The following is a 14,150-nucleotide window of genomic DNA, read 5'->3' on the forward strand; positions in this document are numbered from 1 at the left end:
CAGGAAAGCTTACTAACAAAGGTTAGAGGGGGGCTTTCTCAGAGGGCTTTTTACAGTTTGTCTATTCCCAATTAGCCGTTTAAGTATACTTAATGAAAGTAGTAATTCTTTCATAGGCCGCCCATTCTTAGTATTTGACGTTCCTTATATTGCGGTATCAGGCTTCGCAGCAGGTTGCTAAACATTCATCCCCCATGACTGTCCCCAATTGTGCTCAGAAGCTAAATGTCTATCATGACCTCTCTTTTAGAATGTCCAAGAGCAAGCAAACTTTTCCTCCAGGAGGGGGAGCCAACAGACCACTAAAGACATCATCATTGCTCAAAGAAAGCACCAAAAACCAATGCATGATAGGAATAAACAGGTAACTTTATTTGGAGTGGAAGCGGAGAGATTGCACCAGATGCCAATTCTAGATCTTCTCACACCTGTAGTCACTGCAGCAGCATCAGCTGAATCCACTTTGTCCAAAAGGGATCTATTCCATTCAATTGCAAATGATCTAGATAAGACGGAGAACAAGATACTGCAGCACGGGACATAGCAGAGTTGGTCAAGTTGAGTGGTGATGAGTTTGCTATTTGGATGAATAAAGCAAGTAAAAAGTGTGAAAGATAAAAAACAAAAGGATTCGGAAGTGTGAAAAGTGAATGGGCCAAATTGAGGTGCATATGAAGTTGTATGCTTTCTTTCAATTCATTAATCGGGCTAATAGGAATCAGGTGAATTGAGTTCTGCTTTTGGAAACTGGGTTAAGAAGGGGTGCACCGGTCCTGGAGGTACTGCAATACCAGGTCAATGCGTGGAGTGGACAGAGCAAGCTCTTTTTCCATCTCCCTGTTCTAAAAATCCATTTAATATATGGTCCCCAGATAGGGGACGTATCAGATATTAAACTGATAAGAACAGATTTTTTTTTTTTTTTTTTTGAAGGATGAGTTTGAAAATAATAAAGTGACCGCCTCTCGTTGCCCAGGTAACCGTCCGTCACAAGAGGGCTATGACATCCTACGATGCACACTCCCCCAAGGTCAGCAGTTGTGCAATACCCTGGCACCTTTCAGCACCAACCAAGGTAGTACCCTCCCAAACTACACTTGATCTAATTAGTTTGGGCCTCGAGTGGCACCCTGGCCTATGCCGGACACATCTTAGGGAGAGAGAGTGAGAGGGAGACAAACCCACGCCTACAGAAGACATTTTGTCACCCAAGCCAACCCTTGAAAAGGCTGCTTTGCAGAGCAAAAACAAGAAGAATGGTGCGTTTTGCAGCCGCCGCCCCCCCCCCCCCCCCACTGCAATGAATCTGAATAACTCCTCCTTTAGGGCGCAAGCAACTCCCCTCCCCCTTGCAGTCTTTCCAATTCATGATACAAAAAGACGGACAGGACAGGTTGCCTGACTTTCCGTCACTGCCATCCTTACCCGTAGAAAGCCCTTTCATCATCCCCAAACCCTAATCTTTTCCCTTTCCTTCCCAGCCCCCAAACCCTGCCCTCTGTACCCTTCTCACCACCCGCATTCCTTCTCCTGTCATCCCCCTACCACCCGGGAAAAAAACGGCTTGCCCCCTCCTTCCACTAGCCCACCCTCCCACCCAAAGAACAAGTTGTGCTGTGCAGCTGGCTTTCTAGGCAGCAGCGCTATTGTGATGTCAGCGGGGGCATTGTGACAAGCCGCCAGTGTTCCGTCTCTTCATGTTGTGCACTGTTCAAACGGAAAATACATCAACAGGTAGACTACAGGAAAGCTTACTAACAAAGGTTGTAGGGGGGCTTTCTCAGAGGGCTTTTTACAGTTTGTCTATTCCCAATTAGCCGTTTAAGTATACTTAATGAAAGTAGTAATTCTTTCATAGGCCGCCCATTCTTAGTATTTGACGTTCCTTATATTGCGGTATCAGGCTTCGCAGCAGGTTGCTAAACATTCATCCCCCATGACTGTCCCCAATTGTGCTCAGAAGCTAAATGTCTATCATGACCTCTCTTTTAGAATGTCCAAGAGCAAGCAAACTTTTCCTCCAGGAGGGGGAGCCAACAGACCACTAAAGACATCATCATTGCTCAAAGAAAGCACCAAAAACCAATGCATGATAGGAATAAACAGGTAACTTTATTTGGAGTGGAAGCGGAGAGATCGCACCAGATGCCAATTCTAGATCTTCTCACACCTGTAGTCACTGCAGCAGCATCAGCTGAATCCACTTTGTCCAAAAGGGATCTATTCCATTCAATTGCAAATGATCTAGATAAGACGGAGAACAAGATACTGCAGCACGGGACATAGCAGAGTTGGTCAAGTTGAGTGGTGATGAGTTTGCTATTTGGATGAATAAAGCAAGTGAAAAGTGTGAAAGATAAAAAACAAAAGGAGGAAGTGTGAAAAGTGAATGGGCCAAATTGAGGTGCATATGAAGACGTATGCTTTCTTTCAATTCATTAATCGGGCTAATAGGAATCAGGTGAATTGAGTTCTGCTTTTGGAAACTGGGTTAAGAAGGGGTGCACCGGTCCTGGAGGTACTGCAATACCAGGTCAATGCGTGGAGTGGACAGAGCAAGCTCTTTTTCCATCTCCCTGTTCTAAAAATCCATTTAATATATGGTCCCCAGATAGGGGACGTATCAGATATTAAACTGATAAGAACAGATGAGATTTCATCCGCAAATTTCAGAATCTAGGTAGCCCCGAAGGCCAGCAGGCCACCACACAAAAGCGCAGTGCCTGGGCGATCGCCTCCCGAGCCCAGGAACCACCAGCAACAAGGGGGACGTAAGCACCAAAAGGCGCAACAATCCCCAAGGCCGGCAGTTGTGCAAGCCCGGGCCCCTCCCAGCCAAGACCAAGGCAAACCCAATGAAGGGCCTACACTTGATCTTAGCCAAAAGGCCGAGAAGCGATAACCAGAATTGGTTTGGGCCTCGAGTGGCACCCTGGCCTATGCCGGACACATCTTAGGGAGAGAGAGTGAGAGGGAGACAAACCCACGCCTACAGAAGACATTTTGTCACCCAAGCCAACCCTTGAAAAGGCTGCTTTGCAGAGCAAAAACAAGAAGAATGGTGCGTTTTGCAGCCGCCGCCCTCCATTGCAATGAATCTGAATAACTCCTCCTTTAGGGCGCAAGCAACTCCCCTCCCCCTTGCAGTCTTTCCAATTCATGATACAAAAAGACGGACAGGACAGGTTGCCTGACTTTCCGTCACTGCCACCCTTTGCCATCCTTACCCGTAGAAAGCCCTTTCATCATCCCCAAACCCTAATCTTTTCCCTTTCCTTCCCAGCCCCCAAACCCTGCCCTCTGTACCCTTCTCACCACCCGCATTCCTTCTCCTGTCATCCCCCTACCACCCGGGAAAAAAACGGCTTGCCCCCTCCTTCCACTAGCCCACCCTCCCACCCAAAGAACAAGTTGTGCTGTGCAGCTGGCTTTCTAGGCAGCAGCGCTATTGTGATGTCAGCGGGGGCATTGTGACAAGCCGCCAGTGTTCCGTCTCTTCATGTTGTGCACTGTTCAAACGGAAAATACATCAACAGGTAGACTACAGGAAAGCTTACTAACAAAGGTTAGAGGGGGGCTTTCTCAGAGGGCTTTTTACAGTTTGTCTATTCCCAATTAGCCGTTTAAGTATACTTAATGAAAGTAGTAATTCTTTCATAGGCCGCCCATTCTTAGTATTTGACGTTCCTTATATTGCGGTATCAGGCTTCGCAGCAGGTTGCTAAACATTCATCCCCCATGACTGTCCCCAATTGTGCTCAGAAGCTAAATGTCTATCATGACCTCTCTTTTAGAATGTCCAAGAGCAAGCAAACTTTTCCTCCAGGAGGGGGAGCCAACAGACCACTAAAGACATCATCATTGCTCAAAGAAAGCACCAAAAACCAATGCATGATAGGAATAAACAGGTAACTTTATTTGGAGTGGAAGCGGAGAGATCGCACCAGATGCCAATTCTAGATCTTCTCACACCTGTAGTCACTGCAGCAGCATCAGCTGAATCCACTTTGTCCAAAAGGGATCTATTCCATTCAATTGCAAATGATCTAGATAAGACGGAGAACAAGATACTGCAGCACGGGACATAGCAGAGTTGGTCAAGTTGAGTGGTGATGAGTTTGCTATTTGGATGAATAAAGCAAGTGAAAAGTGTGAAAGATAAAAAACAAAAGGAGGAAGTGTGAAAAGTGAATGGGCCAAATTGAGGTGCATATGAAGACGTATGCTTTCTTTCAATTCATTAATCGGGCTAATAGGAATCAGGTGAATTGAGTTCTGCTTTTGGAAACTGGGTTAAGAAGGGGTGCACCGGTCCTGGAGGTACTGCAATACCAGGTCAATGCGTGGAGTGGACAGAGCAAGCTCTTTTTCCATCTCCCTGTTCTAAAAATCCATTTAATATATGGTCCCCAGATAGGGGACGTATCAGATATTAAACTGATAAGAACAGATGAGATTTCATCCGCAAATTTCAGAATCTAGGTAGCCCCGAAGGCCAGCAGGCCACCACACAAAAGCGCAGTGCCTGGGCGATCGCCTCCCGAGCCCAGGAACCACCAGCAACAAGGGGGACGTAAGCACCAAAAGGCGCAACAATCCCCAAGGCCGGCAGTTGTGCAAGCCCGGGCCCCTCCCAGCCAAGACCAAGGCAAACCCAATGAAGGGCCTACACTTGATCTTAGCCAAAAGGCCGAGAAGCGATAACCAGAATTGGTTTGGGCCTCGAGTGGCACCCTGGCCTATGCCGGACACATCTTAGGGAGAGAGAGTGAGAGGGAGACAAACCCACGCCTACAGAAGACATTTTGTCACCCAAGCCAACCCTTGAAAAGGCTGCTTTGCAGAGCAAAAACAAGAAGAATGGTGCGTTTTGCAGCCGCCGCCCTCCATTGCAATGAATCTGAATAACTCCTCCTTTAGGGCGCAAGCAACTCCCCTCCCCCTTGCAGTCTTTCCAATTCATGATACAAAAAGACGGACAGGACAGGTTGCCTGACTTTCCGTCACTGCCACCCTTTGCCATCCTTACCCGTAGAAAGCCCTTTCATCATCCCCAAACCCTAATCTTTTCCCTTTCCTTCCCAGCCCCCAAACCCTGCCCTCTGTACCCTTCTCACCACCCGCATTCCTTCTCCTGTCATCCCCCTACCACCCGGGAAAAAAACGGCTTGCCCCCTCCTTCCACTAGCCCACCCTCCCACCCAAAGAACAAGTTGTGCTGTGCAGCTGGCTTTCTAGGCAGCAGCGCTATTGTGATGTCAGCGGGGGCATTGTGACAAGCCGCCAGTGTTCCGTCTCTTCATGTTGTGCACTGTTCAAACGGAAAATACATCAACAGGTAGACTACAGGAAAGCTTACTAACAAAGGTTAGAGGGGGGCTTTCTCAGAGGGCTTTTTACAGTTTGTCTATTCCCAATTAGCCGTTTAAGTATACTTAATGAAAGTAGTAATTCTTTCATAGGCCGCCCATTCTTAGTATTTGACGTTCCTTATATTGCGGTATCAGGCTTCGCAGCAGGTTGCTAAACATTCATCCCCCATGACTGTCCCCAATTGTGCTCAGAAGCTAAATGTCTATCATGACCTCTCTTTTAGAATGTCCAAGAGCAAGCAAACTTTTCCTCCAGGAGGGGGAGCCAACAGACCACTAAAGACATCATCATTGCTCAAAGAAAGCACCAAAAACCAATGCATGATAGGAATAAACAGGTAACTTTATTTGGAGTGGAAGCGGAGAGATCGCACCAGATGCCAATTCTAGATCTTCTCACACCTGTAGTCACTGCAGCAGCATCAGCTGAATCCACTTTGTCCAAAAGGGATCTATTCCATTCAATTGCAAATGATCTAGATAAGACGGAGAACAAGATACTGCAGCACGGGACATAGCAGAGTTGGTCAAGTTGAGTGGTGATGAGTTTGCTATTTGGATGAATAAAGCAAGTAAAAAGTGTGAAAGATAAAAAACAAAAGGATTCGGAAGTGTGAAAAGTGAATGGGCCAAATTGAGGTGCATATGAAGTTGTATGCTTTCTTTCAATTCATTAATCGGGCTAATAGGAATCAGGTGAATTGAGTTCTGCTTTTGGAAACTGGGTTAAGAAGGGGTGCACCGGTCCTGGAGGTACTGCAATACCAGGTCAATGCGTGGAGTGGACAGAGCAAGCTCTTTTTCCATCTCCCTGTTCTAAAAATCCATTTAATATATGGTCCCCAGATAGGGGACGTATCAGATATTAAACTGATAAGAACAGATTTTTTTTTTTTTTTAGCATCTTTATTATCATGCACTTCTCAAAAAAAGTAACAAACCGTGTACAGTGCCGCAGCCCCGTACACACAGAAATATACAATCATTCTTACATAGCAATAGAGTACGACGCACTAAACTATACATCACGCTCCTATGCTATCCGTAGCCCTCAAGCTGAAAGAAAAAGTTAGACAATAAATAACGACGAACCGGCGATTGGGGGGTGGGGGTAGGGAAAAAGGGGATAGGGTGGGGAAATCACAGGCCCGAAGCTTTATTGAAGGACGCACATAAACGGGAAAAGGAGGGAGGGGGCGTGGAAGAGGTTTAAACCTCCTCCTCGGCGCTGTCGTCTGGACTGTCCATGATGGAATAGTCTCTGAGCAGGCTGTGGATCAGCCTGCGGCAGTCCTGGATAGACATCCTCTCCCTCTTCAAGATGAGCCGGTTCCTGGCGACCCAAATAGCGTCCTTAAAGCAGTTCATAAGGCGCCAAGCCTCCTGGATGGCTCCAACAGTGTGAGTCCCAGGGAAGAGTCCATAAAGTACGGAATGGTACGATAGGCTCCCTCTGGGGACGGAGTTCCTCAGGTCATCCTCCAGGGCAACCAACAGGCGCTGTGCAAAACGGCAGTCCCAAAAGGCGTGCAGCGATGTTTCCTCCACGAAGGGGCACCTTGGGCAGTACCGGGTTTTGCACAGGTTCCGGGCGTGCATGAATGACCGGACGGGCAGTCCGCCCTGTATCGCCATCCATGACAAGTCCTTGTGCCCGTTGGTCAATCCAGTCGATGACACGTTGGTCCAAACAGTCTCCAGTGTGTCGTGATGAAGTCCTGGAATGTTCTCCATTTCGTCCTTGGCTCTGATGAGTTTGTGGATTCCACAAATCAGGCTTGAGTCCCTCCAGTTGGTGTTCCCTCACAAACCGAACAACGTCTCCATAGAACCATGGCGTCGTCCAGTTGTAGGGGAAGGAGCTGTCCCACTTGTCCCAGCCGAACCTTCTCCAAAGGGGGAGCAGGAAGAAGCAAGACATGGACCTACCCGCAGAACCTCTCTTGACTCGCAGAGATCGGCGAACGCAGTCACATACGAAGGAGGATCGCAGGAGGGTGGGGATATCGGGTACGCCCTTCCCACCCTTGCGAGGATCCTTGTACATGATGGTCCGCTTTACTCTGTCCATCTTGGATCCCCAGACAAAACGAAACACCGTCCTGGTAATGGCCCTGCACACGGTGGCAAGGGGGGGCCAGGCCTGGGCCGTGTACTGCAGCATGGGCAGTACCTCGTTACGCAGGACCAGTGCTTTGCCCTCACAGGTGAGGCGTCTGAGGCTCCACAGACCGATCCGTTGGGTGATCTTGGTCAAGCGTTCCTCCCAGGACTTGAGGGCTGCTCCTTCCTTCCCGAACCAGACTCCAAGAACCTTGATGAAATCCGGCTGGATGCTGAAAGGGAATGGGGCGGAAGAGGCCGGCTGCCAGTCCCCGAAGGGCATGGCTTCCGACTTCCCGCAGTTGACTTTGGCTCCCGAAGCCCGTCCGAAGGTCTCACAGGTCTGGACGAGGGTGTCAACTGAGCGACGGTCCGCGCAGAAGACGGTCACGTCGTCCATGTAGAGCGAGCACTTGACCTCGAAGCGTTCTGGTCCTGGTGCGGTGATCCCTCTGATCTCTCCATTCCGCCGGATAGCCTCTGCAAAGAGTTCTATAACACAAACAAAAAGAAGAGGTGACAGAGGACAGCCTTGTCTGACCCCTGAGAGGACCGGGAAGGGGTCAGTCTTCCAGCCGTTTACCAACACCGAGCTGTGAATATCAAAATACATTAGTTGGACATACAAACAAAACATGTTACCCAAACCTAACCTGTGCAGAACTTTGCCCAGGAACTCATGGGAAACACGGTCGAAGGCCTTTTCCTGATCCAACGAGATCAGGGATGCGTGCACCCGGCGGGCCTTGATGTACTCGACCGTGTCCCGCATGAGAGCCAGGCTGTCTGCGATGTGATGTCCGGGGATGCCACAGGTCTGATCCGGGTGAATGATCCATCCAATAACCGTCTTCAGTCTCGTTGCCATCGTCTTGGCCAGGATCTTGTAGTCGACGTTCAGAAGGGTGATGGGACGCCAATTCTTCAGGTCGCACCTCTCTCCTTTGCGCTTGTACAGGATCGTGACCATTCCTTCCCTCAGGGACGGAGGCATTCTGCCCTCCACCACCATCTCCTCATACAGATCTAACAAGTCCGGACAGATGAGGTCCCCCAGTGCTACATAGAGCTCTGCTGGGAGGCCATCACTGCCCGGAGTCCTGCCGGACCTAAAGGATCTGGCGGCCGAGAGCAGCTCGTCCACCGTCAGAGGGACGTCCATGGCCGCCGCATCTGCAGGGTCAAGATGGTTAGTGATACCTGACAGGAACTTATCGGCGGCCTCAGGGTCGGTAGTCTTGCGGGCGTAGAGTTCGCTGTAGAAGTCGCTGACGACTTTCATCACGTCCTCTTTCCCGCGTCGCATGATTCCACTCTCATCTCGTAGTTCATTCAGGGGTGTATGACCGGTGTGGAGCTTCCTGAAAAAGAACGAGTTACATTTCTCACCCTTCTCCAGGTTCTCCACTTTGGAACGGAAGACAATTCGCTTGGACTCCTCCTCAAAGTGCCTTTTCAGGCTCTTCTTAGTCTCCTCCAGCTCCTCTCTCACGTCCCAGCCACATCGAAGAAGGTCATGCAGGGAACGCAGCTCACGCTGGAGTCTCCTGAAGTCCCTCTTCTTCACACACGCCTGTTGTTGACTCTTTGCCTGAAAGAAGAAACGGAACTCGAGTTTAACGTATTCCCACCAGTCAGAAACAGACTGGAAGCCTGCCTTGTAGGCCCGCCACGTGGAGTAGGCCGCTCTAAGCTCCTCCAGAACTTCCCCCTTTTCCAGCAGAGAGCAGTTCAGCTTCCAGGAGCCAGGGCCAACAGGAAAGCCGTGGCCCAGCGCACCTTGAAAGTGAATGGCTCTGTGGTCAGAGAAGAAGCAGGGAACCATCGAGTGCCCACTCCGCCCAACCGTCCGAGAGGTAAACACGAAGTCAATCCTGGAATGCAGCGAACCATCAGGTCGGCACCATGAATAGTTCACGGATCCGTGTCCGATGGAGCCCACAACGTCCACGAGAGAGGCTTCGGTCACCATCTCAATGAGCAGTTTGGATGTGACGTCTAACTTGGCAGCCGTTCCAGAACTGCGTCCATCCGCCTCAATCGGGCAGTTGAAGTCCCCGGCCATCACTACCATCCTGGTGGTGGCGAGCTGAGGGCGCAGGGCTTGGAGGAGCTCCAGTCGATCGCTCTTCACAGGAGAAGCGTACACATTGATGAACCTGACAGGTTCTCCAGCCCAGGTACCGTCCACGAGCAGTAACCTGCCGCAGACGAGTTCCTGAACTGAGTCCAACGTGAAGGCGCTTCCCCTGATTAGCACGGCGACCCCTGCGGACCTACAGTCGCCCCCGCCGGACCAGTAGGACGGTCCATGGGTCCATTCCCTGGCCAGATGGTTGAAGGACCTAGAGGAGGGAAGGGAGCATTCCTGCAGGAAAAATACATTACTAGACTGAGTGTTAAGGAAAGCAAAAATCGTCTGACGTCTGAACTTGTCTCTGATGCTCCTAACATTAATGGAAAAGATGTCAATGTTAGCAGTCATTGGAGGGAAGAGAAAGTTAGTGCAGGCGATGTGCCTTAGTTACCACTCCGGTCGGGCGGTTCTTCTTCTTTGGTGTCTGTTGGTGATGGTATCACCAGCAGGCCTTCTTCTTCTAGCCGATCGAGTAGAGATGTTGCCTCAGTGGCTTCCGACTCCTCCATTTCTTCTTCGGACACCAGGGACTCCACCATCTGCTCCAACACATCTGGTTCCGGGAGGAGGTCGTCCTCCTCTTCCTGGGTTGGATTGGGATCCACAATGAACAACTTGGAATGTTCTGCGACAGGACTATCTTCCAACTGCCTCTTCCTTTGGCTTGTACCTGAGGAGACAAGAGCTGGAAAATCCTTCTCGGTGAAAGGTGCAGGAGTGCTGAGGCCCTCTGCTCTCATGGTCTGGGGGGGAGGGTGGGCTTTGGAGGGGGGGTAAGGGCACCGACTGAGGAGTAGGGAAAAGAGGTGGAGGTGGTGGAATCCTCAGTGGGGTTGGCCGGGGGAAAAGGGGTTTGGACGGGGGTGACAGGGGGGGGGACCAGGGAGGGGGCAGCAGTTTTCTTACCCTTCTTCTTCCTGGACTCCGTGGCCGCTGGGGCTTTGGCTGGAGCCGCGGTCACCGGGTTCTTGGCCGCCTTGGCCTTGGCCTCTGTGGCTTTGGTCGTAGCTGCCTTAGTCGACGAGGCTGCGACTACCCGAGCCTGGGTCGCCGCAGCCACCCTTGCCCAGGATTTCTCTCGTTGTGGGCAGTCCTTGTAAAGGTGGTCCGCCAGTCCACATAAGTTGCAGGTCATCTTCTTCGGACAATCCTTGGAGCTGTGTCCCGTCACCCGGCAAACCCTGCAGGCGTTCTCCTGGCAGGTATTCATCGAATGCCCTTTCCCACCACATTTCCTGCAGTTGTGTGGCATGTCCGGGTAGTAGATGAGACCAAAGGAGTTTCCCAGAGAGAATGTCGGGGGCAGGTGCTGAAGGCCGTCCTCGGATGCTAGTTCCCTGTGGAGTCGAACGGTTACTGACCACTTACCCGTCCAGAATCCGCTGCCGTTAAGGATGTGGGATGGTTCCCTCACCACTTTGCAGAAGCGTCCCAGGAACGTGGATATGTCTCTTCCTGGGGTGTGCGGGTTCCGCATGGAAACCGTGATCCTCTTCTCATCCCTCTGTATAGGACAGGATCCTAAAAAAGAATGAAAAGGAGAGTCCGGCATCGCTGCGTTCATCGCCTCCCAGTATCTCCTGCAGGCATTCACCGTGGCAAAGGTTGCCAGAAAAATGCCAGTCATGAAGGTCTGGACACTCAGGGTTTCCGCCCTGGAGAAGCCCTGATCCAGAATCATCTTCTTGCAGAACACGTCGCTGGACATGTCCGGCAACCTACCATCCACCGCCTTTAGCTTCAGGGCGACCGTCTGCCGCATCCAAGGCTCCAGGTTTGGAGCCTTTTCTGGCGGCGTCCGGGCTCCCTCCAGCTGGCCGGCGTCGGAGGTAGGGGCCTCTTGGGCCGAAGAAGCCTCTGGATGAGCCTTCCTGGAGGTCCCTGGGTCCTGGGCCTTCTTGGCTGCCCTCTCTGGCTTGCTTGCCATGGCTGGTTCCTGCTTGAGTTCCCGGAGCTGGATCTTGGATTCTTCTCCGGGTGTCTTCTCCCGCTGTGTTCCTCCTCGAAGTTCCTCTGGTCTCCCCAAGTCTTCTCCGAGCCTTTGTCTTCTTGCTTCTTTCTGCCGAGCTCTTCTTCCGTCCGATCTTCCTCTTCCGGTCTCGGCTGGGCTTCGGAGCTCGTCTCCCTGATCGTCTCTCGTCAAGTGTAGCTAGCTCAGTTTGTTCTGATAAGAACAGATACTACACTTGATCTTAGCCAAAAGGCCGAGAAGCGATAACCAGAATTGGTTTGGGCCTCGAGTGGCACCCTGGCCTATGCCGGACACATCTTAGGGAGAGAGAGTGAGAGGGAGACAAACCCACGCCTACAGAAGACATTTTGTCACCCAAGCCAACCCTTGAAAAGGCTGCTTTGCAGAGCAAAAACAAGAAGAATGGTGCGTTTTGCAGCCGCCGCCCTCCATTGCAATGAATCTGAATAACTCCTCCTTTAGGGCGCAAGCAACTCCCCTCCCCCTTGCAGTCTTTCCAATTCATGATACAAAAAGACGGACAGGACAGGTTGCCTGACTTTCCGTCACTGCCACCCTTTGCCATCCTTACCCGTAGAAAGCCCTTTCATCATCCCCAAACCCTAATCTTTTCCCTTTCCTTCCCAGCCCCCAAACCCTGCCCTCTGTACCCTTCTCACCACCCGCATTCCTTCTCCTGTCATCCCCCTACCACCCGGGAAAAAAAACGGCTTGCCCCCTCCTTCCACTAGCCCACCCTCCCACCCAAAGAACAAGTTGTGCTGTGCAGCTGGCTTTCTAGGCAGCAGCGCTATTGTGATGTCAGCGGGGGCATTGTGACAAGCCGCCAGTGTTCCGTCTCTTCATGTTGTGCACTGTTCAAACGGAAAATACATCAACAGGTAGACTACAGGAAAGCTTACTAACAAAGGTTAGAGGGGGGCTTTCTCAGAGGGCTTTTTACAGTTTGTCTATTCCCAATTAGCCGTTTAAGTATACTTAATGAAAGTAGTAATTCTTTCATAGGCCGCCCATTCTTAGTATTTGACGTTCCTTATATTGCGGTATCAGGCTTCGCAGCAGGTTGCTAAACATTCATCCCCCATGACTGTCCCCAAATGTGCTCAGAAGCTAAATGTCTATCATGACCTCTCTTTTAGAATGTCCAAGAGCAAGCAAACTTTTCCTCCAGGAGGGGGAGCCAACAGACCACTAAAGACATCATCATTGCTCAAAGAAAGCACCAAAAACCAATGCATGATAGGAATAAACAGGTAACTTTATTTGGAGTGGAAGCGGAGAGATCGCACCAGATGCCAATTCTAGATCTTCTCACACCTGTAGTCACTGCAGCAGCATCAGCTGAATCCACTTTGTCCAAAAGGGATCTATTCCATTCAATTGCAAATGATCTAGATAAGACGGAGAACAAGATACTGCAGCACGGGACATAGCAGAGTTGGTCAAGTTGAGTGGTGATGAGTTTGCTATTTGGATGAATAAAGCAAGTAAAAAGTGTGAAAGATAAAAAACAAAAGGATTCGGAAGTGTGAAAAGTGAATGGGCCAAATTGAGGTGCATATGAAGTTGTATGCTTTCTTTCAATTCATTAATCGGGCTAATAGGAATCAGGTGAATTGAATTCTGCTTTTGGAAACTGGGTTAAGAAGGGGTGCACCGGTCCTGGAGGTACTGCAATACCAGGTCAATGCGTGGAGTGGACAGAGCAAGCTCTTTTTCCATCTCCCTGTTCTAAAAATCCATTTAATATATGGTCCCCAGATAGGGGACGTATCAGATATTAAACTGATAAGAACAGATGAGATTTCATCCGCAAGTTTCAGAATCAAGGTAGACCCGAAGGCCAGTAAGCCACCACACAAAAGCGCAGTGCCTGGGTGATCACCTCCCGAGCCCAGGAACCACCAGCCACAAGGGGACGTAAGCACCAAAAGGCGCAACAATCCCCGAGGCCGGCGGTTGTGCAAGCCTGGGCCCCTCCCAGCCAAGACCAAGGCAAACCCAATAAAGGGACTACACTTGATCTTAGCCAAAAGGCCGCGAAGAAATAACCAGAATTGGTTTGGGCCTCGAGTGGCACCCTGGCCTATGCCGGACACATCTTAGGGAGAGAGAGTGAGAGGGAGACAAACCCACGCCTACAGAAGACATTTTGTCACCCAAGCCAACCCTTGAAAAGGCTGCTTTGCAGAGCAAAAACAAGAAGAATGGTGCGTTTTGCAGCCACCGCTCCCCCCCCACTGCAATGAATCTGAATAACTCCTCCTTTAGGGCGCAAGCAACTCCCCTCCCCCTTGCAGTCTTTCCAATTCATGATACAAAAAGACGGACAGGACAGGTTGCCTGACTTTCCGTCACTGCCACCCTTTGCCATCCTTACCCGTAGAAAGCCCTTCCATCATCCTCAAACCCTAATCTTTTCCCTTTCCTTCCCAGCCCCCAAACCCTGCCCTCTGTACCCTTCTCACCACCCGCATTCCTTCTCCTGTCATCCCCCTACCACCCGGGAAAAAAACGGCTTGCCCCCTCCTTCCACTAGCCCACCCTCCCACCCAAAGAACAAGTT

General features: G+C 50.6%; 4 non-coding genes and 2 pseudogenes across 4 annotated transcripts; all 6 read right to left on the reverse strand.

Annotated features, from left to right (window-relative positions):
• Positions 1-757: 757 nt before the first annotated feature.
• Positions 758-951, reverse strand: LOC142292588 (U2 spliceosomal RNA). Its single transcript, XR_012750726.1, has one exon. It is a non-coding gene; the product is annotated as a U2 spliceosomal RNA (small nuclear RNA).
• Positions 952-2,496: 1,545 nt separating this feature from the next.
• LOC142293298 (U2 spliceosomal RNA) lies at positions 2,497-2,680 on the reverse strand. Its single transcript, XR_012751270.1, has one exon. It is a non-coding gene; the product is annotated as a U2 spliceosomal RNA (small nuclear RNA).
• Positions 2,681-4,298: 1,618 nt separating this feature from the next.
• LOC142293299 (U2 spliceosomal RNA) lies at positions 4,299-4,482 on the reverse strand. The gene has a single exon (XR_012751271.1). It is a non-coding gene; the product is annotated as a U2 spliceosomal RNA (small nuclear RNA).
• Positions 4,483-6,103: 1,621 nt separating this feature from the next.
• Positions 6,104-6,308, reverse strand: LOC142293310 (U2 spliceosomal RNA; annotated as a pseudogene).
• A 5,430-nt stretch (positions 6,309-11,738) lies between these two features.
• Positions 11,739-11,828, reverse strand: LOC142292702 (U2 spliceosomal RNA; annotated as a pseudogene).
• A 1,402-nt stretch (positions 11,829-13,230) lies between these two features.
• LOC142292496 (U2 spliceosomal RNA) lies at positions 13,231-13,414 on the reverse strand. Its single transcript, XR_012750652.1, has one exon. It is a non-coding gene; the product is annotated as a U2 spliceosomal RNA (small nuclear RNA).
• Positions 13,415-14,150: the final 736 nt, after the last annotated feature.

The sequence above is a fragment of the Anomaloglossus baeobatrachus genome, chromosome 2 (genome assembly GCF_048569485.1).
Source record: "Anomaloglossus baeobatrachus isolate aAnoBae1 chromosome 2, aAnoBae1.hap1, whole genome shotgun sequence".
Lineage (NCBI taxonomy): Eukaryota > Metazoa > Chordata > Amphibia > Anura > Aromobatidae > Anomaloglossus > Anomaloglossus baeobatrachus.